A 25513-nucleotide genomic window follows, 5' to 3' on the forward strand; every position below is an offset into this window, starting at 1 on the left:
AAGGAAGGCTGGGAAATGCCCCCTCTAAAGAACCCTCCAGATGTCTTCAAATACCTCCTAACCCTCCGCAACCAGACCCGCCGGTTCAGAGAGCTGGCAAAAGCAAACTTGGAGGCCAGTCAAGAGGACATGAAAAAGTGGTATGACCAAAATGCCTCCTCCATCGAATTTGAACCCGGACAACAGGTATGGGTGATGTCCCCCACCGAACCCTGCGCCTTGCAAGACAGGTGGAAGGGGCCCTTCAAAGTAGTCGAGCGCAAGGGTCCCGTCACCTATCTCATCGACATGGAATCTTCACGGAACCCCCTCCGAGTCCTCCACGCTAACAGACTGAAACCCCACTTTGTACGTTCAGAACTCAGCCTCCTGATGGCCACAGACAATGGAGCCGAAGGAGACTCCGAACCCCTCCCTGACCTCCTACGGACTCGGGAGAAAGATGGCTCTGTGGATGGGGTCCGACTCTCGGAGGCCCTCACCCTGGAACAACGCCAAGAATGTCGAGACCTTCTGTTGCAGTTCGCCGGCCTGTTTTCCCTCACCCCAGGTGTCACTTCCTGGTGTGTGCACGACGTGGACACGGGGGACAGCCCCCCTATCCGCCACCGGGCCTACCGCGTACCAGATCGGGTACGGGCCTGCATCCAGGAAGAAATAACCAAGATGCTCACGCTCGGGGTCATTGAGCCCTCAGACAGCCCCTGGGCCAGCCCAGTAGTACTGGTCCCCAAAGCAGCCCCTCCCGGCACCACACCGGAACTCCGGTTCTGCATCGACTACCGGGGCTTGAATGCGGTCACTAAAACGGATGCACACCCCATCCCCCGGGCAGACGAGCTAATCGACCGCATGGGAGCTGCCCGCTACCTCAGTATTTTCGACCTGACGGCGGGCTATTGGCAGATCGGCCTCACACCCCGGGCCCAAGAACGATCTGCATTTTCCACTCCTGATGGCCATTATCATTTCAAGGTCATGCCCTTCGGCATGAAGAATGCCCCAGCAACATTTCAGCGGCTCGTCAATCAGGTCTTGGCCGGGCTCGAAGGATTCAGCGCCGCCTACCTAGACGACATCGCTGTGTACAGCCACCATTGGTCCGACCACCTCCACCACCTCCGAGCGGTGCTACAGGCCCTTCAGCAAGCTGGCCTCACGATCAAGGCCAGCAAATGCCAAATTGGTCAGGGGTCCGTAACCTACCTCGGACACCAGGTGGGAAGCGGCCTGGTGGCCCCTCTGCAGCTCAAGGTTGCCGCCATCCAGTCCTGGCAGCCCCCCACCACCCAGACCGAGGTACGCGCCTTTCTGGGACTCACGGGCTATTACAGACGGTTCGTGAAAGACTATGGTACCATCGTGGGGCCCCTCACAGAACTCACGTCCAAAAATCAACCCAAGAAGGTCAACTGGACCCCAGATTGTCAAACAGCCTTCGAACAACTGAAGGCCGCCATGTGCTCCGCTCCTGTGCTCCAGGCCCACGACTACAGCCGGGAATTCGTCGTCCAGACGGATGCCTCCGACCACGGCATTGGAGCGGTCCTGTCTCAATTGAACACCGAAGGCCTTGATCAGCCAGTGGCCTTCATCAGCCGGCGACTCCTACCTCGAGAACAACGCTGGAGCACCATCGAGAGGGAGGCCTTCGCTGTGGTGTGGGCCCTCAAGAAGCTCCGGCCCTACCTCTTTGGCACACACTTCCGGGTGCAGACCGACCATCGACCCCTGCAGTGGCTGATGCAGATGCGGGGGGAGAACCCAAAACTACTACGTTGGTCCATCTCCCTACAAGGGATGGACTTCACTGTTGAACACCGGCCTGGGCCAGATCACGCCAACGCGGATGGCCTGTCCCGCTTTTTCCGCCTCGACGAGGAGAGTCCCCAAGAGGATGGGTGACTCTCCCCGCCTTCAGCTGGGGGGGACGCATGTTGGACAGGCCACGTGAAGGGCCGCTCCCCCTCTGCCCGACCAGGCCCGAGCCCGGCCCCTCAAGTGTCACACACCACCACTTCACGTTTTCCGTCCCCTCCGGGACCCTTGCCTCTGAACATATCGACCTCGTGGGCCCGATCCACTACCGGCCCGCGCACCCAGCCTGGGCGCCATCTTGAACCCTCCACCACGAGGCCGCGTGGCTCCCGATCGACCCCAACCCTGGGCCTGGCCAGGCCTCAGACATTCCGGCACCACCATCCACCCAGGAGGTGAGCGGACTACTTGGCAGGTCAATGGGAGAAAGAGGTGTCGATGGCTCTCCCCCGCCAGGTACCGCTCGCCCACAACCTCCCCGGGCGCTGGCTCCAACCCCCTGCTGGGTGTCTGGACTCCTTCATCCCGGACCCCCCGACCTCCAAGTGCGAGGGTCCGGACATCAAAGGGCACCAGCCCTATAACTGGGGCAGCTCCAGAGCAGGAAGGCAGTTGTATCTTGGAGTCGAGAGACGCAGAGAAGAACTCATCCTTGACGGGCTATTGGCGCTGCCGTAGCTCTGCCTTGCGAACTATCGTCCTGCCTGCTGGCGCTGCCGCAACCTTCGTAAACCTTCATCGTCGTCGGGACCTGCTGGCGTGGCCGCGGACCGTTTGTAACCACCATCTTCATCGGGACCTGCTGGCTCCGCCGCGGACCGTCGCTTCCTTCATCCATCTCGGGACCTGCTGGCTCCGCCGCGGCCCGTCCATCTAGAACGCCGAGCTCGAGGATTGAGAGCTATTCCATCTATTTGGTAACAAGACTGTCCCGCTACCCCTTTTCCCCATCCAGAGACCAGAATCGAGGGGACCCCTGAGTCCAGACCTCCTTGTATCATTTCACCGTACTTAGAGAATTGCTTATAAAGTATCGTTAAACCTTAACCTGGTGTGGTGTCCGTCTGTGGGGGGGAAGTTACTTGTCTGTACGATCGCTGGAGACGGCTCTCCCCGGAGACCTCTCCCCTTATCCTCGGCCGACCCTCCCGGTCCGTCTAACAATAGTTAAGACTCAAACAATGGGCAATTATTCCCATCAGTAACCATTCTGTACCGCCCTATTTAACATCATTTGGGTTCTCCTTGCCCAGAAGACACGACAACACAGCACAGCCTAATGTTGTTTTTAAGGCTATGTGTAGTATTTAAATAAATGTGTTATCAAAAGGGGTGGTATGTCCGAAAGATATAAACCTATTTGTGGTTACTGAATAAGCAGTGCAACAAGTTAATTAAACAATAAATGTGAGTGCAAGAATAAAATTGGATCAGCTGAGTAGATTGTTAATTTTAATGATATCTCTCAATTGTCCAAATTTAAAAATACAGTGAAAATACAGATTTAACAAAATATCTGTAAGCAATGTTGGTCAACATGTTTCAGCATTTAAGAGGGAATAGTTCCAATGCTTTCTTCAGGACCTGATGGAAACTACTGCTTATGAAGTGAAAATAAAAAAAAAAGTCACCTGCAATTTTCAGGTTTCAGGTACTATGTTGTAGACACGACAGCCACAGGAGAGATATGAAAATAAAGACAAATAGACAGAATTATGTCACATTCAACACACATTCATGTAGGCAGTGTATCATAATCATATACATAGTATGTATTGATTTATTTAGGCCACTCACCCATTTGTAGTGGTGAAAGCACTTCACCCGACCTGGCTGCAGCTCAGGTTTGTAGGAGCACCGCTCTAAGTTTAGGATTAGACACAGAAAGACAATTCATTGATCTCATAATTATAATAGATTTAACGCTAGAACCAGAGGCGCCCAAAATGACAATAAGCTACTCGTCATTTGTAGATGTTATCCCGCTTGTCTCATGCTCATGATCCACACAAGCGAAGAAAGATACTCTCATTGGTGACATTTTAACTGATTTTGGCAAACTTAGTTTATGCGTTCTGCTACCATCTATCAGACGATAAGATCGGTAGGATCGCTATATCTCATTATCTAAGCATAGTCTCTGACATAGATGTCAAATGGTATTGTACTAATATCGGCGATAAAAGAGTGATAAATGCTGTGTGTTCATAACAGAGTAAAAGGCACGAGTTTCCGTTTTGTCGGCCGCGCTCAGAAACAAAGATACAGTGCGCATAACCAACATATCGGGCCACTGAGAAACCGTTACATCTCAATGGGCCGGCTCTAATCCTGTACCATATTAAGCCGACCACACTACGCCAGCCGAAGTCAGACATGCCCTAGTTATCAGGGCACAACCAAAGCAACGTCCCTATCTCGTTAGGTCGACCTGCTATAGTGTTACATACCTATCCGTCGGTGTCTCCCCACAGTTGTCTGTGCTGTCGGGGGAGGCACCAGATAGTAGGCAGACTCCATTTTCAAAGACAAACGGAAATGGTCCCGAGCACGTGATTGCGGTCACCTGACTCGCAAGCATGCTGGGAGTTGTAGTTTAGTATGCGGGCCGATATTTACAGCTAGTTGGTTGTTCTCCATATTAAAGATCTACATCTGTAATGAAGAGCGTTCATCCATTGCAAACGGCCCGAATTGATGTTGTGGTCGCCAATTGTGGGATCGTATCTGTGATAACCAGTTGGAGTTTCTTAGATATAATCGATCGCCGGACATCATAATAAAATAATTGCAGTTGGACCCAGTGACAAGCATCGTTGTCAATTATTACAGGACCATTTATTAAACAATATCCAGTCCATTTTTTAAGTACATTTTTTAAGGAGTAGTTTAAAAAAATTTAAGAAGGCCCGAATTGACATATTTCACCACCAAGTTTAACCACCAGATGTGAGAGCCCTACTATATAACGATGGTTAAAGTATTCTTTAGCGGGATACAGTTAGTCATCGGGCTTTGTAATTGGGTTACTACAGTTAGATCCAGTAAAGAAAATCGTTTTTAGTTATTTATTTCAAAAAGGTCTATTGAACAGTGTCCAGTACATTAATTGGAGAGTATTTGAGGGAGGAATTGTCATGGCACTGTTTTCATATGATGCAGTCTGTGCATCTAACCAAAATTATGACTATCCTCTAGCGCTTACACCCTCAACATATCGGGCTATTTTCTTAGAATCTACACGAATATATAGACTTATTAGGTCTAAACACTCAGAGGGACATCCACAGTATTGATTCATTGAGTCCCTCTTTATCACTGTTGAGTTTGTAGACCCACTTCTGCTCCTTTTTAAATAGAAATTTGCCAACATCCGGACAGAATACTGGTATTGTGGGTTGTTCAAGAATGGTCCAGTAGAAATCATTTGGACCGTGTCCGACCTCAAGAAAGTGTGATTTTAACCTGGTCGCTTGCTTTCGACAGCGCACCGTGCTCTTATGCTCAAGTATTCTTGTCTTAATTTTCCTTGTTGTCATGCCCACATATCGTTTCTCGCATGGGCAGACAATTAGATAAATTAAGTTCTCACTATTGCAGTTCGTGAATCTGCTTTGTTCCCAAGGCCTGGTGATACCTATATCCACAGATGTTGATTTGTTTATTTGTGGGCATACAGAGCAAGTACAACATGGATGATGGCCCTGTACTGGCGGCAGATTCCACAAAGTGCCCACCTGTCTTGGTTCCATATTCTTTGGTCGTGTATGGACCAATTGAGCCTTAAGACTCTGTCCTCTTTTAAAGGCAAAAAGGGGCAAAGGTATGGTATCTGCACTTGTGATCAATATCGACCAATGTCTTCGAATTATCTTTTGGACCTGGTTGGATCTAATATTGAAAGTATTCACAAATGTGATACGACCGGACTTTTCTTTTGGTGGAATTATTTCTAAGAGCGCCTCTCGATGATTGTTAGACGCCCTCTTCTTTGACTGGCGAATGATTTTCTTAGGATATCCCTTTTTGCACAGTTCTTCTTCCAAATTCTTTCCATGTAAATTGAATGCCTCTTTATTGGAGCAATTTCTTTGGACCCTGAGAAATTGGCCAAAGGGCAAATTAGTCCTCAGGGCCCTAGGGTGGCAACTTTCGTAGCTCAGGAGGGCATTCCTGGCCATAGGTTTACAATAAAGTTCTGATTCTAGACCATTTGGAGTGACTAAGATCTTGAGGTCAAGAAATGCCAATTCAGTCCTACTGTACTCAACAGTAAATTTCAAATATGGATTGCATGTGTTTAACCATTGGTGAAAGAAAAGCAATTCTCCTTCAGTCCCTCGCCATACTACCAAAATATCATCTATATATCGCTTCCAAATTTGAAGCGATAATTGAAATGGATTGGTAGATGTCAATACCGCTGTTTCCTCAAAGTTGTGTACGTACAGGTTAGCGAGACTAGGAGCGAAGACACTACCCATACTAGTCCCAGATGTTTGAAGGTAGGTAGTGTCCTCCAATCTGAAATAGTTATCCTTCATCGCTATTTCTGCCAAGCCCATAATGAATGATACGGGTGTGATGGAATTAAGGTCCCGTTGTTCTAATAGGTGACCTACAACTTTGAGTCTTTCCGTTTGGGGTATTGAGGTGTATAGTGACTCCACGTCAAAGGAAATCAAGATGTCAGTATTGATGTTCAATTGTATTTCTGGAAGGAGCCTCAATACGTCCTTAGTATCCTGGAGGAACGTCAGCATCTCTTTAACCATCGGATTTAAAAAGTGATCTACGAAGGTAGAGAGAGGTTCCAAAATGGAATCGATTCCAGAATAATAGGTCGCCCCGGTGGTGGTCGTTGGGGTTTGTGATCTTTGGGGAGGCAGTAGAAATATGGTATGGTAGGGTGGGTGGTTTGAAGATACTGGCCTTCTTGTGATGTTATCCACCCTTCAGAAGTAGCTTCTTCCACCAAGTGACCAATGGTGGTCTTGAGTCGTTCAGTAGGGTCTTCCATCAAGGGGCAGTAAGCCTTTCAATCGCTTAATTGTCTCAAACATTCGATTCTATAGATGTCGGAATGCAGTATAACAATGGCCCCGCCTTTGTCGGCCGGCTTGATTATAGTACTTTCATTGGATGTTAATGAGCGCAAGGCCAACTGTTCTTTCTCTGACAAATTGCGGAAGTGTTTATTCTCAGTTAGGTAAAGATGATGAATGTCATTCTCTACCGCTTCTTCAAATGTCAGCACCTTGGCAGGCACGCCAGCATTTGGTGGGTTGAATGTCGATGGTTTCCTTAGACCTGTATTCTTATCCTCGTGTTCTGTTTCGGTGTTTGGTCGTTTAGCAAAGAAATAGTGGAGCCTAATTTTTCTAAAAAATTTGGCTAGTTCAATCTGAGCTTAAAAAGGGTCTCCTTCCTGGGTTGGCACAAAGCCTAAACCTTTATTTAGCAGGCTTTCTTCATCATTTGACAATACATATGAACTGAGATTCATCACGATGCTATCGTGTTGCTTGTTTCCGCTGTTTCTTGGGGGACCTTCTTCCCGCTGCGTAAGTCCATAGTCTGTTGTGCTGTCGGCGCCCAATGGACCTGTTGTACTGGCCCTTGTCTCCTCCTGCCTCTTGACCGTCTCGGGCCAAACCCTAAAAAAGGAGGCATATCTGGACCTTGTTGCATTTGTGAGGGATAGAAGGGACCCATCTGTTGTGGATATGCGGGCCCGCACATCCATGATTGGGTTGCCACCACGGTTGGTATTGATTGTGATTTTTGCTGTGAAAACCACTCCTCAAGTTCCTACGATTTCCACGTCCCCTTTGTGGGTTATTATTAGTAGAATTATTCTGAGAGATATCAGAGGCACTTGAGGCATCATCAGAGCTAGAGGTGGCATATGTTGAACCATCTCTACGTCCATTGCGATTGAAAGGGGGTGCAGTGTAGGATTCGCCTGTGTAAGGATAAACCTTCTCTCTGGAAAATGTTGCCAGATCTTTTTTAAATTTCTCCAACTTAGCGAACAGAATTGTTTCTTTGTAATCTTTGTTATTTTTATCACTGTCATCCTGGCCATTCTTAAATAAGCTACTTTTTAGTGTTGTTTTAATCTGTCCTTCCAATACTTGTATCTCGATTAAGATTTTATCAGCTACTCTCTTCGCTGTTTTTATAATGAGAACGAGCCAATCTCGTGTACATCTCCAGGCTATTTATTTATTATTTATTTATTTATTATAGAGTTTTGTATAGCGTGAACAAGACCCGTGGGTATCAGAGCGCTTCACATACAGAACAGGTTACAGGTAAACAGTGTAAGCACAATAATAAACAACACATTGATATGAGGTAGAAAGTTATAGGCTTTGGGTGCATATGGATCTATATACATTCTCATATACATTCCAAATGTGCATTACGCATTACGAGGTAGGTTAAGGTAAAACTTATGTCATTTTCAAATACGCCAACATATAAAAGGTAAGACTTATCTGGTTTAAAGCAATGTGATAGGATATATAGTGATGTGGATATATACGATCGCCTTTCCTAGAGGTAGCATATTTATACAGCTTAGTCTCAGTGGAGTCATCAGTCTCATGTTGTCTCAGAAGTTCAGTAGTCGGATTGCACTTATGATCAAAACAAGCCTAAGTGGAGAATTTCTTCAACATGAAGCTCTTCACTTCCCATTTAAAAGTTGCAGTGTTCTGGATCTTCCTGATCCTTGGAGGGAGTGAGTTCCAGATTCTGGGGGCAGCTCCTGAGAACGCTCTGTCATAGGTTTTTTTCTTTCGGAAGAAGGCTGGCCTCAACAGCAGCTCCTTAGCACACCTAGCTGGTCTGTTATCTCCTGATAACTCAATTTTCTTGGCTAGGTATCTTGGTGTGTTGTAGTGGAGCGCTTTATGGGTGATACATGCTATCTTTAGTTGGATTCTGGCTTCAAAGGGTAGCCTGTTTAATGCTTTCAGGTGTGGGGATATGTGGTCGAATTTTCTCGATCCCGTGATGAGTCTTGCCGCCGTGTTCAGGCAAGCTTTTAGTGGTGCTGTCGACATGTTTGGTAATCCGGCTAAGGTAGTGCAGCCATATTCAATCCGAGAGATGACTAGGGATTGGATTGCCAGTTTAAGATCGGCTTCTGAGATGAATGGTTTCAATTTTCTTAGGTAATTCAGATGGAAGCGGGCACTTTTAGCCATTGAGTTAATATGGGTTTTCATGTCAAGGTTTTCGTCTAAAGTGATTCCTAGTGATTTAGCTGAGTTGACTAGGGTAGGGGTGCAGTTTAACGCTGTCACCAGCTTGGTCCATTCTTTTATTTCTGCCTGGCTACCTGTTGGTGAGATTAATAGGAACTCTGTTTTATTGGCATTTAGCTTCAGATGGTTGGCCTTTAATCATTCCAATGCTATTTTTAAGGTCTCGTTCATTAGTTCAATGTCTTCAAGGGAGGCAAGCTTTATGTATATCTGCGTGTCATCCGCATACATGTGGTAGGATATCTGTGAGTTTCGGAGAATTTCTGTAAGGGGTTCAACATACAGGTTAAACAGATCAGGTGATAATGACGATCCTTGTGGAACTCCAATTGAGTTAGGGTATATGGGTGAGATTGATTGGTTGACCAGGAAACGTTGTGTTCTGTTTCTTAGGAAAGACTCGAACCATTTCAGAACATTTCCCTCCAGTCCCATCCTGTTCCAGAGCCTAGTCAGTAATGCTTCGTGATTTATTGTGTCAAATGCTGAGGACAGGTCCAGGAGAATTAGTAAGCATGCTTGATTTTGGTCTAGGGCCTGTAATGCATCGTCCACAATATGGAGGATCGCTGTTTCCGTACTATGCCCTGTTCTGAATCCTGATTGGCATTCGTCGAGTACGGAGAACTTGTTGATGTGTTGGCTCAGTTGACACTGCACACATTTCTCCATTAGTTTGGCCAGTAAGGGGATGTTGGTCACTGGGCGGAAATTATTCGGATCCGTTGCATCCGCTGTAGGTTTTTTAATTATAGGAACAACTTGCCCTGTTTTTAGGCAGTCAGGGAGGATCCCTTGTGAAAGTGATGCATTTATTATTTTCGTCCAAATTGGGACTACGATAAAGTTGATTTCGCTTACGCACTTCGCAGGTAGTGGGTCATGATAGTGGTTGTTAGGCTTGATTTCCGAGAGCGTTTTGGCGACCTTCTCCTGGTCATATAGTTCGAATGTATCCCAGTACACTTTCTTTTTTGATTTGCTACGCTCTATAGTCGAGTCGGACTTGTTCGCAGTCAATGGTTGGATTGGAAGGGTAGCTGCTGCGCTTGTGAGCTCTAGTTCCAATGTCATTTACCAATATCGTAGACCAATCCTTGATGAAATCTTTATCATCAAGGAAAAGCCTAGGTGCGTTGTTAACAAGGAGGCCTGAAGGTGCACAATAGCCACAAAGGTATTCTGCCATCGTGATTCCATGGACTATAGTTCTAGAGTGGGATTTTTTAAGACCTAAAACTTTGGCCCACCCCTCCTCATTGATGTTAACTACCACCGGGATACTTTCCAATAGACTAGGGTTTTCATTGAGGATGCTTTGAACTTCCGCATCCTCGAATGCCGGGCCCCAATTGGAGGCCATATCAAATGTTGCGAAATCTCTATGTTAGGGTAAGAAGAACAATGAATGTCTCTCGTGAAAAACAGGATTAGAGGCGGAAAGGGACTGACCAATTTTATGATCGTCCACACTATATGGTGCACCAGATGTACTGGTAAGTGTTTCAGAGTTACATTTTGAGAGTGCTCATAGTGCTCACATGATGTTGCTCTATAGTAATATGTGCCTGTGAGAGCAAGTTAATGTGCATGCATCCACATTTTTCATATACCATGCTCCGTACATGGCCTAGTAAGAATTGCACTTGAGTTTTTGGGGAAGATGGAAACATGGACATTTCTACAGCCCTCCTTCATCAATAAAAAATACAAAGGTTGGTCTGAGACTGGGTAATGTAAATGTGTGATACACTGCCTAGCATGCTAACTTCATGTCAATGGTGTGTGTAGCCTTATTTCCAAAGATCCATGGCTGCATTGAAGGATTGGAGAGATATGCAGTGGTTTTGCAGCCATGCTGTTACACTGCTGGTTTGGACTGTTGAAGTCTGAAAAAACATTGCCTGTGCTATGTGATGTCATAGTCCATGAGGTTTTCACATGCTCATTTGTGACATTAGAAATGTATTCTGTCCAGAGGGTACTGATAAATGTGTGTACAGTATTCATATTGCTCCTATGGATATGTGTGCATTATACACCAGAGGAAAATGCCTGAGTGTAACACTTGCCGTGGTAATTCACCTATGACAAATCAGATAAATGTAATTTGGAGATGTCTTCCTTCCATTGTTTTCATTATATGTTTTGTCTCACATTTGTAGGCACTGATTCCCCTCTCATATTGTACATGCATGTGAAATTTCTGATGGCCCATGAATAACCTCAGTGTGAGTCCCACTGGCCTGCACAGAAACTGCCTTATTTTAAAAGGGCCCATCAGTAAATGGACTGAGTGAAAATATGTGTTGTCTGCCACCCTATTTCTCAATGAGCTGTATTAGGCCTGGGGATTGCTCAATACAGGACCACACCTTGTGAGAAGAGTATGATAATGTAAGATCATGGCCCTAAATGTGACCTCCATGACACAAGTAGCCATTCACTGGCCAAGGACATTGAGGGGTGTGTGGTGTTGGACACAGTGAGTCTGCCCTACACATCTTTTCAAATGTATTGTATGTATTGCTCACTCACATACTGCATCACAGATGTGGGTCTTACTCACATTGGCTTCTGGGCTGGCACTCTGCATGTATATGAGACGGCCAGGTACTGTGTCCATCATCATACATGTATACATTTCTATGAGATTATTTGATGCAATTTACTATGTGTCATGCTGTATGGCCTCTGCACAACATTTATGCATTGGTGAGCTATGTTTTTTCATACTCCAGCCGACGGCACACACACATTGTCACAAGAGGTGGGATGACATCTGCCACTGAGCAAAAATATGGCAGACACGACACTGGGGTGCTCCCTCGGAGTGGCAGGTTGGTGCGCAGGAGCATGACACAACTAATGGCCAGCATCCAGGCAGTGACACTGCCAGAGCTGGATGGATGCTTGAGGGTCCATCAGCAGCAAGTTGGGGATGAGTATTCAGCAAAGTGTGATTTGGGTGTCAGTGACTACATGAATCCCAACCGTGAGCCAGTGGGAAGGTCTGTGATGTTTCTAGTGTGATGCAATGGCTTCTAAGTGGTCTCAGTGTTGAGTACAGCTGTTACGTATTTTTACAACATGTGAGTTATCATGTGTTTAAAACAATGACCCTTTTTATTGACAGATGAGATGTGGCCTTGTGACATATGCTGCATTATGAGTGTCAAAGACATCACTTGGCAGTGAACGGCAATGAGCATCATGTTAGTGTGCATTTATAGATGTGCGCTGTACACAACATAACATTTGTGACAACTACACAGAAGACTTTAATGTGCAACTGTAGTTGTGCTTCAAAGCACAATATGGTGGATAGCAAGAGCTTGTTGCCATTGCAAAAGGACATTTGGGAGTCTGTATCTGTGGTGTTTCCTTAAAGTGACTCCATATGTGATAGAGACAACATGTTTAGATGTATATCTATCTCATCTACAGGGGTATAGGTATGCTTACAGAGAATAGTAGTTTAGGCAACAGGGAGGCATGGGCCATCTATTTGGCTGTGCCAACATCACATGGGGCATTTCTATCAACTATGCATGTTTCCATGCATCTTCTGATGATTGCAGAAAGGTTGCACATGCTGACTGTATATGGCGGAGGGCAACATGGGAGTATCTTTTTAAGGTTTTGTGGTTTGCTTGCATATAATGTTTGTGAGTATGGCACTATGAATATTATTTATTGTTTGATTACCTAAAATCTTACAATGAGACATTATACATATACTATATAATGCAATATAAAACAGCTAAAACAAGAATAAAAGTGCAGCATCTAATTTGTTTAAGCCAGTTGTGTTAGATAAAATTCATTTCATGGCATATTTTTTAAATATTCATTTCATAATAAAAAAATATTTCACACAGTGATAGTGGTTTCTTAATTGTGATCTTCCAATGTGGCTCCTACTCTTAATGAAAACTTTACAAAAGCAGAATTCATGATTATATCATCAGAATGCAAACAATGATTAAAGCTTGCCTACATAACCTTATTCCTCGAGCATTGAAAAGAGTCTTAAGTATGGTTTTTCTTTCAGTTTTCAGCTCAGGGCAGATACATAATAGGTGAATAATGTTCTCCTCTCCTGTATGATTACATAGTCTACATAATGCGTCCTCTTCTGACTTTATCCATGGTGGGAGATGGCATAGTCCAGGTTATACTCCAGATCGTGCTTTTGTAAAGGTGTGTTTATTTTTCAATGACCAAAATATGTCGGTATCTTCTTTTTTGAAAACCCACTCATTATTGGCCATGCATGTTTTCTTTTTGCAAATATTTATTTATCTCGTTCAATTGATAGATGATTTGTTATTTTATTGATTGCTTTTTTAAATGATTCCTTGGTTATTGTAGTTTTCCAGAGTGGCATCACATCAATTTTGTTCAGTGCTGTGTTTTTTTATTTTCAGGCTTGTAATTTTCAGTTTTCCTTTATTTCTTGCCATAATAGCGGAGCCATTTGATTTTCATGATAATTTTTTATTCTGTTCCATATTTTGATAAATTGGCCCTTTTTTGCATACAACTGGGTATTTAGATCAAACTCCAGCCTTATTTGTGCTGGTGATGTGTTATTAGGTAGGTGAAAAAGGGATTTAAAAGTTTTTGAGACTGCATTATTTATAATCACAGCATCTTTCCCACTTAGAGCCTCACTACCTTATGTCAAGGTAGGCAGGAGTTTTGCTGATATAACCTTTAAAAAGGGGCTATAAGTAAGTGTACCTAATTATATCTGCAGAATCCTGAACGCTGGTGTCATAGCATTTGCTCTCCTTTTTATGTCTAATATTTGCAGTCAAAAGTTTCCATTATCGTTGAATAATACTCTTAAGTATCTGTACAATTCAACTTGTTCTAATTGGATATTCTCCAGAAACCATTTGAATTTATATTTTAATCTTAAGTTTTTAGTAGTCACCTAATTTAGTCTTTGTTTCATTTATCAACATTCCATTTTTTTTTTAGTATGAAGATATTCGATCAATTAGGCATTACAACCCCACTTTTGTTTGGCTTAGGAGGATGACATCATCTGCATATAGCTCTGTGCAAATTTAAGTGCCTCCGGGCGCGATGTGGGCCTTGGCAGCTTCCGCCGCTAGGGCTCCTGGATGTTGTGGTCCTCCCTCCGTGGCTGCGCCTTGTTGGTGGAAGTTGCAGCAGCGGCGGCAAGGGAAGACTCGTGAGACTGGCAACAGGGGGCTTGCGGCAGAGAAGACAGGTACGTTGCCCCAAACAAACCAGAAAGGAGACCTCAGTTCACATATAGCAGATTAGATATTTGTTTGCAAACTAATTTGGTTGGATGTGCATTTATTTCATTCAGAGCATCCGTTAAGTCAGCAAAAACTAATTAAAAAGTAAAAGGGTCAGTACGCACCCCTGCTTTAAACCTACTGTCATTATTATTTCCTTTGTTAATGTCTGGCCATCCCACATCGGCATCTAACCCATGTGTTGGTATACAAAAGTTGAATTTGTTTTAACAGTTGCTCTGGAATATCTTTTTATTGCAGTGTTCTCCACAGAAGATATCTGTGCACACAATCGAACGCCGAACTGAAATCCACAAAGCACAAGTACAAGGGTTGTTTCTTTAAAATAGTTTGTCCATTAAAATTGATAAGGCTAATATATATCTGTTGTAGTTCCAAGTCCTCTAATAAATCCAGTTTGATTCAGTGGGAGTATCTTATTAACCGCTTCTCATTCAGCGAGATTTGTAAGTGAAATCCCCGCAAACATCTTAGCATCTGTATCTTGAAGAATTATTACTAAGCATGGGCTGAAAATTTCTTCCGCTCGCGGAATTTGCGGATTTTCCACGATTTCGTGATCCGCGAAATCGCTGTAAAATCCGCGAATCAGTGGGGACGAATTTTCAGCCAAGCACTTACAGGGTTACAGCAGCAGGTGCAAAAGTTGAAGCTAATTTTTTGTAACCTTTTACAAAAGGGTTACAAAGAAATTAACTTCAACTTGGGCACCTGCTGCTGTAAGCCTGTAAGGGCTTCCTGGCGCCTCGTTGCCTACTTGCAACTATTCTCTGACCCTGCTCTGACCCTTGAAGCAGGGTCAGAGAATAGTTACAAGTAGGCAATGAGGTGCCTGTCACGAAAATTAAACCTGAACAGGAAGCACTGACAGATATAAAAACAAGCATTTGCAATGCAATAGGTCTCACATTAGGAAAGTTTGAGCTATTGGTCTTGTAAATTACAATTTTTTTTATTTATGTGTTGGTTTTGAAAATAGCTAAATTAATAGCTTTGTCATTTACAATGCCAATAGTTATAACTTTCGCAAATGTGACACCTATAGCATTTGTAATGCAAAATGTTTTGTATTTAAGTGACTTGGATGTATTGATATTACAAACTACATTGGCTTTTAATTTTTTTAAATAATTAATACTTAAATAAAAGTGATTTTAATTTATAATGGCAATAGCTGAAACTTTTGTAAATAACTTTTGTGAAGATTATGTACAGTGCATTTTACTGTGACGAAAATCCGAGAATAGAAGTGAAATATTAACATCTTTTTGTGACATTTGTAATAAAGCTTGAAACATTGAGAGAACATATTTGAACCAGTTGTTGTTGAATGGTTGCGCAGATTGATGCTGGGGTGGCGCTGAGTGATGCTGTGGTGGCACTGAGTGGTGCTGTGGTGGTGCTGAGTGGTGCAGTGGTGGTGCTGAGTTATGCTGTGGTGGTGCTGAGTAATGCTGTGGTGGCGCTGAGTGGTGCTATGGTGGTGCTGAGTGATACTGGGATGGTGCTGAGTGATGCTGGAGTGGTGCTGAGTTGTGCTGTGGTGGTGCTGAGTGATGCTGTGGTGGTGCTGAGTGATGCTGTTGTGGTGCTGAGTGGTGCTGTGGTGGTGCTGAGTGATAATGTGGTGGTGCTGAGTGATGCTGTGGTGGTGCTGAGTGATGCTGTGGTGGTGCTGATTGGTGCTGTGGTAGTGCTGAGTGATGCTGTGGTGGTGCTGAGTGATGCTGTGGTGGTGCTGAGTGGTGCTGTGGTGGTTCTGAGTGATAATGTGGTGGTGCTGAGTGATGCTGTGGTGGCGCTGAGTGATGCTGTGGTGGCGCTGAGTAGTGCTTTTACTACACTGTAGCTGCGTAAAGGGCCAGAAGATGTGTCTCCAGTGACCATGTGTGCCTGTGTTACAGGCACACATGGTCACTGGAAACACATCTTCTGGCCCTTTACGCAGCTGCAGTGTAGTAAAAGCACTATACATTTACCCAATGTGGGAGCACTTACTGGATTAGCCAGTAGAAAGTAATGCAGGGCAAATCGCAAAAAAATCTGTAATTTCGCGGGAAAATTCGCAAATTTGCAGATTTCTTTGCGATTTCGCGGGGAAATTCGCGAATTTGCGGAACACAAATTTGCAAATTTCGCCCATGCTTAGTTATTAGTCAGTAATTTTCGGGATGGGCTTAGTTTCCTTTTTTATAAATAGGGGATATGAATGACCCTCTCCAGGATTCGGGTATGTTTCCCGGCCGTACTACTTCTTTGAACACTTCTGTAAGGTGTTCTGACCATAGATCCATTTTTTCTTTGTAAAGGGTGAACGGAATACTATTGTGTCCTGGTGCCCCATCTTTTTGATTAGTTATTAGTTTAGAGACTTGTGATTTTGATATATCAATTTCACAGCCAATATCATAATTTTATGTATCCATCCTACTCTGATTGCCTTCCTGATTTATTATTTTCCGTTCAGAGTTTAAATGATTTACCAGAAAGTTAACCCATTCTTTTTCAGTTAGTGCAGATGAGACCACAGATTTATTAGGCCATTTATCATTTTCCCAAATTCCCTTCAATTCATGTGGTTGCTTGCATAAATCAAAATTTGACCACTGGTCTTGCTTAGCTTGGTTTCTTTAATTCCAAATTAGTTTCCTCAAATTCTGATTTAAGGTTTTTAATATGATTGATAATTCCTCATTATATGGAAAGTTGGTAATCTGTCACCCTAGATTTTTAAGAGTCCTTCTCAGTTTCTTTATTGAGTAAGGTAAATTAATATTGGATTTCCTTTTCTCTCCTTGTATCACTTGCTTTTTCTTAACTTTAGGCACAGAGTCCTGGGGTTTGACTAGTTTATGCGTAAGGTTTACCCATTGTTCAATTGGGGAAATCAAGGTCTTATCTTCAAAACAATATTTAACCAGTTTTTGCGCCAGTTCATTGGTCTCCTCTTTGTTATGTCCCATCCAGATGAGTTTCCTATAGTGGATAGTTCACGTCTGGCCTTGCAGGGACAGATACGTTTGATGTTGTTTACTCAACAAATTTATAGTGATTATTTGTTGACTATGATCACTACCAGGGACCTTCCTCAATCCATACAAGGTAATGTTGTTCACATTGTGTGAGTAAAAAGTCCATGCAGGTGGTGAGACTAACCTGAATCTCCCATTTAATATTCGTAGACCCATTGCTTCTATGTCCTTTACAAAATTTGTTCCTACTTTTCTTTGTAGGGGTTTTGTTTCTGTTTCTAGTAGCTGGTGAGGAATTGCCCATTGATGATCTTGTGACTGTGTAATATCATCTCCGCTAAAAGATACTAAAAGATTTAAATTAAAATCCCCTGTGAGTATAAAATCTTCAAGTGGGTCAACCAACATTTGTTCCAGCAAAAAGCTGTTAAGGGTAGCACACATATTAGACCTTGAACTCTGTGTCGAATGTATATATACATTGATCGATAATAGGGTTTTTAATTTAATTTGATTGTTTGTTTTATATAGTAGTTTTACCGTTAGGATATTAGAACTAATCGTATCCAGTTGCTCATGTTCTACTTTCAAGTCGATGGATATGAATGTTACTAAATCCCCACTCGGACAGCCAAATTTATGTTGCTAGATTGCAGGCTCGTAATACCCTTTATATCCCTGTAGCATAATAGGGTTGGTTTCCCATGTTTCTTGTAGTAAAATGATCTGATATGAATTAGACATAGAGTTTAAGTGGGCATTATTAACCGTGTTTCCTACCCCGTTTATATTCCATGAGCACATCTTAAATATTTCACTATCCTTTTATTCTTCTTTTGTTGTGGATATAGCTGTGTTCTGTCATAGATCCTTATTACCATGTAAAGCCGAAGATATCCATTTTTCATTTATTCCTGTTGGCTTTTCTATTTTGCTTTGGGTCAGAATTGTTTCAATATCTCGCTCTGATCTTCCAAGGGCATTTTTTAGTACAGTTAAAACCAGCTTGTTGTTCTTTCCTTTCTGAGTCGTACTGTCTTCATTAACCCCTTCGCTGCGGCGGCTATTCCTCCGCAGCGCTAAAGGGGCGGGGCGGCCGCGCAGCGGCAGCATGCTGGTGACGGAGCCGCTCCGTCACCAGCCACGGTTGAGCTATGCTGGTGACGGAGCGGTTCCGTCATGACCCGCCCCGCTCATTAGAACGCCCGCGCAGGCGCGAAATCAGCGCCGCGCAGGGGCGGCGGCTGGGCCATGACGGAACCGCTCCGTCATCAGCACAGCTCAACTGTAGCTGATGACGGAGCGGTTCCGTCATCAGCAGGGGAGGGGTTAATGAGCGGGGTTGGATATACTTTTGGAACTTGCTTGCTAAATATTATCCCCCTGCTGTGGAATATTTCTTTTTCATTTATGATTTGTTCTGCTAGGGACACAGAATTTACAGTTATCAAGGTTAATGTCTGGCTGCCCTCAGTATTTGGTAAGAATCCGATACATTCAATATCTTTACTCGTCACTTTTGCTAGTGACGGCATTAACTTGAAGAGGCGAAGGTGGTTTCCTTTATTTAGTGTGTCTTAATTGCCTCCAGAGTCATATACCGGTTTAAAAATTAACTGTACCTTCTCATTAATTGATAGATAATTTTTCCTTTCTTCATTCAAATCTTGTAGGACTTTATATGTGACTTGTTTCTCCTCACCATGTCTTTCAACAACCTGATGATGCCAATTTGGTAAACACCGGATAACATCAGCTTATTCTATCATATTGCTTTGTTTCACAATTAGTTGGTTTGGTTTCTTTTATTGCTGGTGTCGAATTCGCCCATATTGTTGGTTCTGATTGTGAATTATTTTTTAACTTAAACTATGGACTATGTTATGATCCCAAACTTGTGGCCTCTGTACTACTGGACCAATATATATTTCTTTCTCCTCTTTTTCATTTAACAAATATTTGGGTTTGAGGGGAATCGTTATGCTCTTTGCTTGAACCAGCTTTTCAGGTGGTATACTTTTTATATCCTCTGGTGCCTGTTCTATAATACACCCATTTCCCTGTAGCCTAAGTTTGTTTTCCCTTAGTCTTGTTCTTTCTTCACCCATATCCGATTAATTTTGGGTTTGTCTCATTTTGTCAGCTGTAATGGTTATATCTGTCTGAGTACTTATTTGGTCGATAGGTTGTTTTTCTTTTTTGGTGAATATAGCTAAATACTTATTATTCTTGTTCTTTATTATTGAAGAATGCTTTCCTTACAATACCTTATCTTGGTTCCCCGATATTTCCGTATATTTCTGGTGGTACTTTATCTTCAGGCTGTGTTGTTACTATAATATCTGCTTAACTTTATTTCTTGCTTTGCGTAGTTTTTTCCTATGTCTTTTTGTGATGCTAAATAATGGGGAAACTGGATCTTTGGCTTCTTGGTCATCCGGTATCTTTTCCATTTGAGGGGCCGAAGGTTTTGTGCCCAGTAACTTTTCACCATCCTGGTGCAGAATCCGCAATTTTGTCGGAATTACTTATTCTTGACCATTCTGATGCAGAATCGGCCAGTATGTCGGAGTTAATTGATCTGGGTCAAGGTCTTTTATGAGACTTTGATGTTCCATATCGCTAAATGTTGTCATATTAATATTGTTTTTTTGTATTTTGCAACTGTCCTCTTCATAGATATATTTCTCCCTTTGAAGGCTCATTTTGACATCTTCTAGTATGGTATTCATAACATACAATATTTTAGCCAATTTATTTATTATAAGAGCACATGTACAATCAGTATATGTTTTGGCAATTTCGGTTTGAGCTCTAACTATCAAACCATTTAGCTGAGCAAGTATATTATCTTTACCAGCTACTGCATTTGCCATCACTCTGAGTAGTTCTATTTGAATGTCCATTATATTCAACTGATATGTTAGTGCTTCTAATGTTAATGATGAAGTTTGGTAGAACATATCCCAGCTAGACCCCAAGTTCTGGTTGCCTATGGTTTGTGTCTTTTGGTCATTCTGATGTTCATGCACAATGTTAGTGGAACTTTTGAGGAAACTGGAATGTTCAATGCATGATGTGGCACACAGTCCACAAATCGCTGGCCCACACTGCAGGCACAGGCAGCAACTGAATACTAGGACTAGGCCAATGCCTAGGAATGATAGGATCTTCCATCCCCAAGCAGTTAACGTTGTCCAGAACCAACCGGACCAAGTCCAGGTGCCTGGATTCTGATGTATCAGATTAGCAATTTTATGAAGACGTGTAATAGCTTTGTATACAGATGGCGCGTTTTCTGGAATGAAAACACAGCAACTTGACCCGATGACCTTACAGGCTCCACCTCTATCTGCCAAGATGACGTCAATAACAAGACGATTCTGAAGGACAACAACCCGCATGGCGGACTGCTCTTCTGTTAAGTTACCTAGGGCGGAGGCAGTTTCATTCACTACTGCTTCAAGTGTTCTGGTTAATCTGCGTATTAGTTTACTATTTTGGACAGGGCCTAAAAAGAAAAAGAATCCTTTATTAAAATCGGTGTACTGTTCCCATGCCGTTTCTGTGTAGTCGACAAGTGTGATATCTCTTCTGAGTCTATTCTTTACTAGATTTGTATTTCTGTGATAATCAGGAGGGGCTAGAAAAACAGGTGGCAGAAGGAATGCAATATAACAGGTACCATCCCAATCTGGAGGTAAGCGTATGTATGCGGTATGACCACAAACAAAATAGGAATGACGGATAGTTTTAAAAGACGATTTACCATGATCACTGAATTCGACCACAGTAGTACATTTACTATGACCTAAGTGTACTGAACCTTTCTTCCTGACACATAATTCACCAGTGACGGGTAATACTGACATAGCGGGCAGAACTGGTGCAGTTTCGGCTTCAACAGTGAGAATCATAAGGTTAATTGTGTAATTGCTTAATCCATATACTTCATTTTCTAGATCAGTTCCTATTCTAATGGGGAGTCCCTCCTTATCAGGGTAACAGACGTCGAGCAGGACCAAGTTCAAGTTTCCCCAAACCCAGCCCCCGTCGAAAACAGCAATATCAGGATCTAAGGAGTTAATTATTTTAAACCATGCACCGCAGGAGCCATTGTGAGTGAACGGGTACGGAAAGAGGGGCAGAGCTCCCTCGTAATTCTGGTAGGGAGGGAGTCGGCCACATATCCAACAGTTTGTAGCATTATTAGTCTGATGAGAATGATGAAGCATACTAATGAAAGTGTTGTTGCGCAGCGCAAGTCTGTAAGAGCGTTCATGTGGAGGTAACTCGCTAAAAGTGTGTTCAGCAGAGACATTGTAAGCAGATTGTTCACGCTTGAAAATAGGACAATAGATAGGAAGAAGTATACTTGCAAGGATAATTAGAAGACTTAGAAAAAACATTATTAACAATGTCACTATACAGTGACTACGCAGTGATTTGCAGTATGTACGTTTCTTGAATTGTGTCTCTCTCTCTCTATCTCGATCTAGGGGATACATGTCAGAAACTATTTAACCGATTCACCTAGGGGAGGACTTAAACAATTAAACTGTCTGACTTGCTAGATCGGAGCTTTAATCTGTACTCTTCTTGTGGAGTTTTCTCTCGTTCGGAAACTTTAAAGTCACTGGGCTCGATACAGTCTTTGGAAGGGGTGGATGAGCCTGGGTCGGATTTCAGTTCATTACACAGTTTAACATGGCTCATGTGGATCCACCCCTTTCGGCCCTCAACTTTCACCGCTGTCCTTGTAGTAAGTAGAACGGTCTTCGGCGCTTTCCAGCGGGGCTCCAGCGGACTTTTCCGGTCAAAGTTCCTTATGAGAATCAGGTCGCCTGGACGGACATCATGCGGCTTTACATCAGTGTTGTCAGGGAAGGCTGCGGCAACCTGTGAACGACATGATTGGAGTGCAGACATCAAGGAGGCAAGGTAATCTGTCAGCATATTGCAATCAACATCAGTAATTTTCTTAGGAATGGGCGTCCCCCACATATTCGGTGGTCTACCAAAGACCACTTCGTACGGGGATAGTCCTGATCTCGAATGGGCAACCATTCTCATATAGAACAGTGCCACTGGCAGGGCGACTATCCAGTCGACCCCTTTCTCTTGACATATTTTAGCAAGGCGTGTCTTTAGTGTCTGGTTATGCCTCTCTACAAGACCTGCGGCTTCGGGATGTCGGACACAATGGAATTTCCATTGATATCCTAGCAGTAAGGAAACCTGCTTCATTAATTCGGAGGAGAATGGCTGACCGTTATCTGAATACACGACACGAGGCATGCCGTACCGTGGGAAGAATTCACGAACCAACTGCCTGGCAGTGGTCGGAGCAGTGTAATCTGGGACTGGATAGGCTTCGGTCCAACGGGACAGTGCACAAACAATTACGAGGACATATTTGAATCCTCGACAACGGTCCATCTGGATATAATCCATCTGGAGGACTTCAAAAGGGTGATCGGGAGGATGAAATCCACCTTGCTCTACAGGGACGCTTTTACCTGGATTGAACTGACAACAGATCATGCAAGTACGCACTTTCTGTTTTGCTGCTGCTCGTAAGTATTTATTGCTCCAAAGATTTTGTAAACTGTCTAACATAGCTTTTTCTCCTAGGTGTGCTGGACTATGTGCTGTATTGATCATAACTTGAACCATAGAGTCAGGAAGAAACCATGTAGATTTTCCCTTCGTCATCCAACCTTGATCTGTCTGGATCCCTCCTAGTTCAATCCATTTCTTTATTTCATCTGGGGTAGCATGTGTCTGAATATCGATAACATCTAGTGTGGGATCCCTGACTGTCATACAACTTGTCGGTCCTATTGTCTTTGTCACGTCAGTTGTCTGAGTGTGAGTCAATGCTGTATGTTTTGCTGTCTGGTCTGCCAGGTCGTTACCCTGGGAAACAGAATCTGTAACTTTAGTATGTGCTTTACACTTCATGACGGATATGCCTGAAGGCAGATGTATTGCTTCTAACAGTGCTTGAATGAGGGGACCGTGTTGGATCTTGGCACCATGAGAGGTCAGAAAACCTCGTTCTTGCCATAACATTCCGAAGTCGTGTACAACTCCGAACGCATAACGGGAATCAGTGTATATGTTGACATTTCTGTTCTTGGCTAGTATACAGGCTCGGGTCAGAGCAATAAGCTCTGCCGCTTGAGCAGACAGTGTGTCAATACGATGTGTTTCTTTTACTTCGGTTTCAGTGGTCACTGCATATGCGGCCACTAATTCTCCTGTACTTGTTCGCATACATGAACCATCCACATAAAGTGTCAGGTCTGGATTTGTCAATGGAACATCTGTTAAGTCTCGTCGGGGCTTTGTTACTGCATTAATGATTTCTATACAATCATGCGGGGCTGGATCTGTCATAATGGAAGGTAACAGTGTTGCTGGGTTCAGAATGCTGCAGCGTCTTATTTCTATGTGTGGCTGGAATAGCGTTAATTCGTAACCTGTCAGTCGTGCTATGGTCAAGTGCTGAGTCTGGGTTCTGTTTAAAAGAACCTCTACAGAATGTGGGACTTGTACTGTTAACTGATGGCCTAAAACAATTGAATCGCTCTGTCTAATTGCTAGTGCTGTTGCTGCTACTGACTTTAAGCACGCAGGGAGTGCCTGGGCTACTGAATCCAATGTACTTGAAAAATAAGCGCAAGGCTTATGTGAACCTGCTTGATCTTGAGTGAGGACAGACAATGCTGTGCCATCACGTTCTGTAACAAAAAGTGTAAACGGTTTGCTGTAACATGGTGTTGCTAAAACTGGTGCTTGGCATAATGCTTTCTTTAATTCCTCAAAGGCTTGTGTATGTTCCTGAGTCCAAGGAAGGACAGTCGAAGTCGCTGCCTCCCTTGTCGTTAACTGGATGAGTGGTTTAGCTAGGAATGCATATTGAGGAATCCATTGTCTGCAGTACGAGGTGAGGCCTATGAAGGCCCGCACTTCCTTTTGTGTCTGGGGTTGTGGCATATGTACAATTAACTGAATGCGATCGGGAGTGAGCTGTCTCCCCACTTTGGACAGCAAGTGACCCAAGTACACAACTTGCTGTACACAGAATTGTAGCTTTGAAGGAGACACCTTGTGTCCCTTGTCGGCCAGAAAATGTAAGACTGTCAGTGATGCTTGTTCACATTCGGGCTCACTTCGTGCGGTGATCAGCAGATCATCGACGTATTGCAGTAAAGCGGTGTTAACTGGCATTTGAATACAATCTAGTTGTCTTTTCAGTGCTTGACTATAGATGCTGGGGCTTTCTGTGAATCCTTGAGGTGCGCGGGAAAATTTGAAACTTCGTCCATTTAAACTGAATCCGAAGAGATATTGGCTCTCTGGGTCAATAGGTACACTAAAGAAGGCGTTCTTGAGATCAATTACAGTAAAGAACGTTGCTTCTGAATCAATAGCAGTCAATAGGGAAGAGATATCGGGGACCACAGGGTACTGTGGTACAATACATTTATTCAGCTCTGGAAGATCAATCACCAGCCGATATACTGGCGGTGCATTGGGATCAGTACGTTTAAGAATTGGAATGATGGGTGAATTACAGATATTGGAGTCGGTCTCTACGACCACTCCTTGGGCAATGAGCTCTTCAATGATTTCCAGTAAAGCCACTACAGCATCGGGTGGTAACTTGTATTGTCTGATTCGTGGTAGAACAACTCCTGTCTTGAGTGTAACACGGTATGGTGTGATATGCATACAACCTACATCAGTTGGGCCTTTTGCCCATAAGTATTCTGGTACATTTTTCAATCTGACATCAAATTCACGCAACACATAATGACCCTTGAAATCCCGCAGAAAGAGTCTAACTCCCTCCGGGGAACAGCAAATTATGGCTCCTAGAGCCTTCAACGTTTTAATTCCTAACAGATTTTCTGGACATGATTTCGTAAGTAACAAGTCTGTAACTCGTGATAATGGACCCACAGCCAAGGGTACTGGTTCAGATACTTCATTTACAATGGGCTGTCCTGAAAAACCAAGGGAAACATTTTGTGAGCCTGAGAGGGGTGCCCCTGGGACTTCGTCATGGCTAATTGTAGTGCGGCTTGCCCCTGTGTCAATTAAAAACTTTCTGTCTTTTCCCAATACTTGACTGTGT

This window comes from Lissotriton vulgaris, chromosome 10 (genome assembly GCF_964263255.1).
Source record: "Lissotriton vulgaris chromosome 10, aLisVul1.2, whole genome shotgun sequence".
NCBI classification, from domain to species: domain Eukaryota; kingdom Metazoa; phylum Chordata; class Amphibia; order Caudata; family Salamandridae; genus Lissotriton; species Lissotriton vulgaris.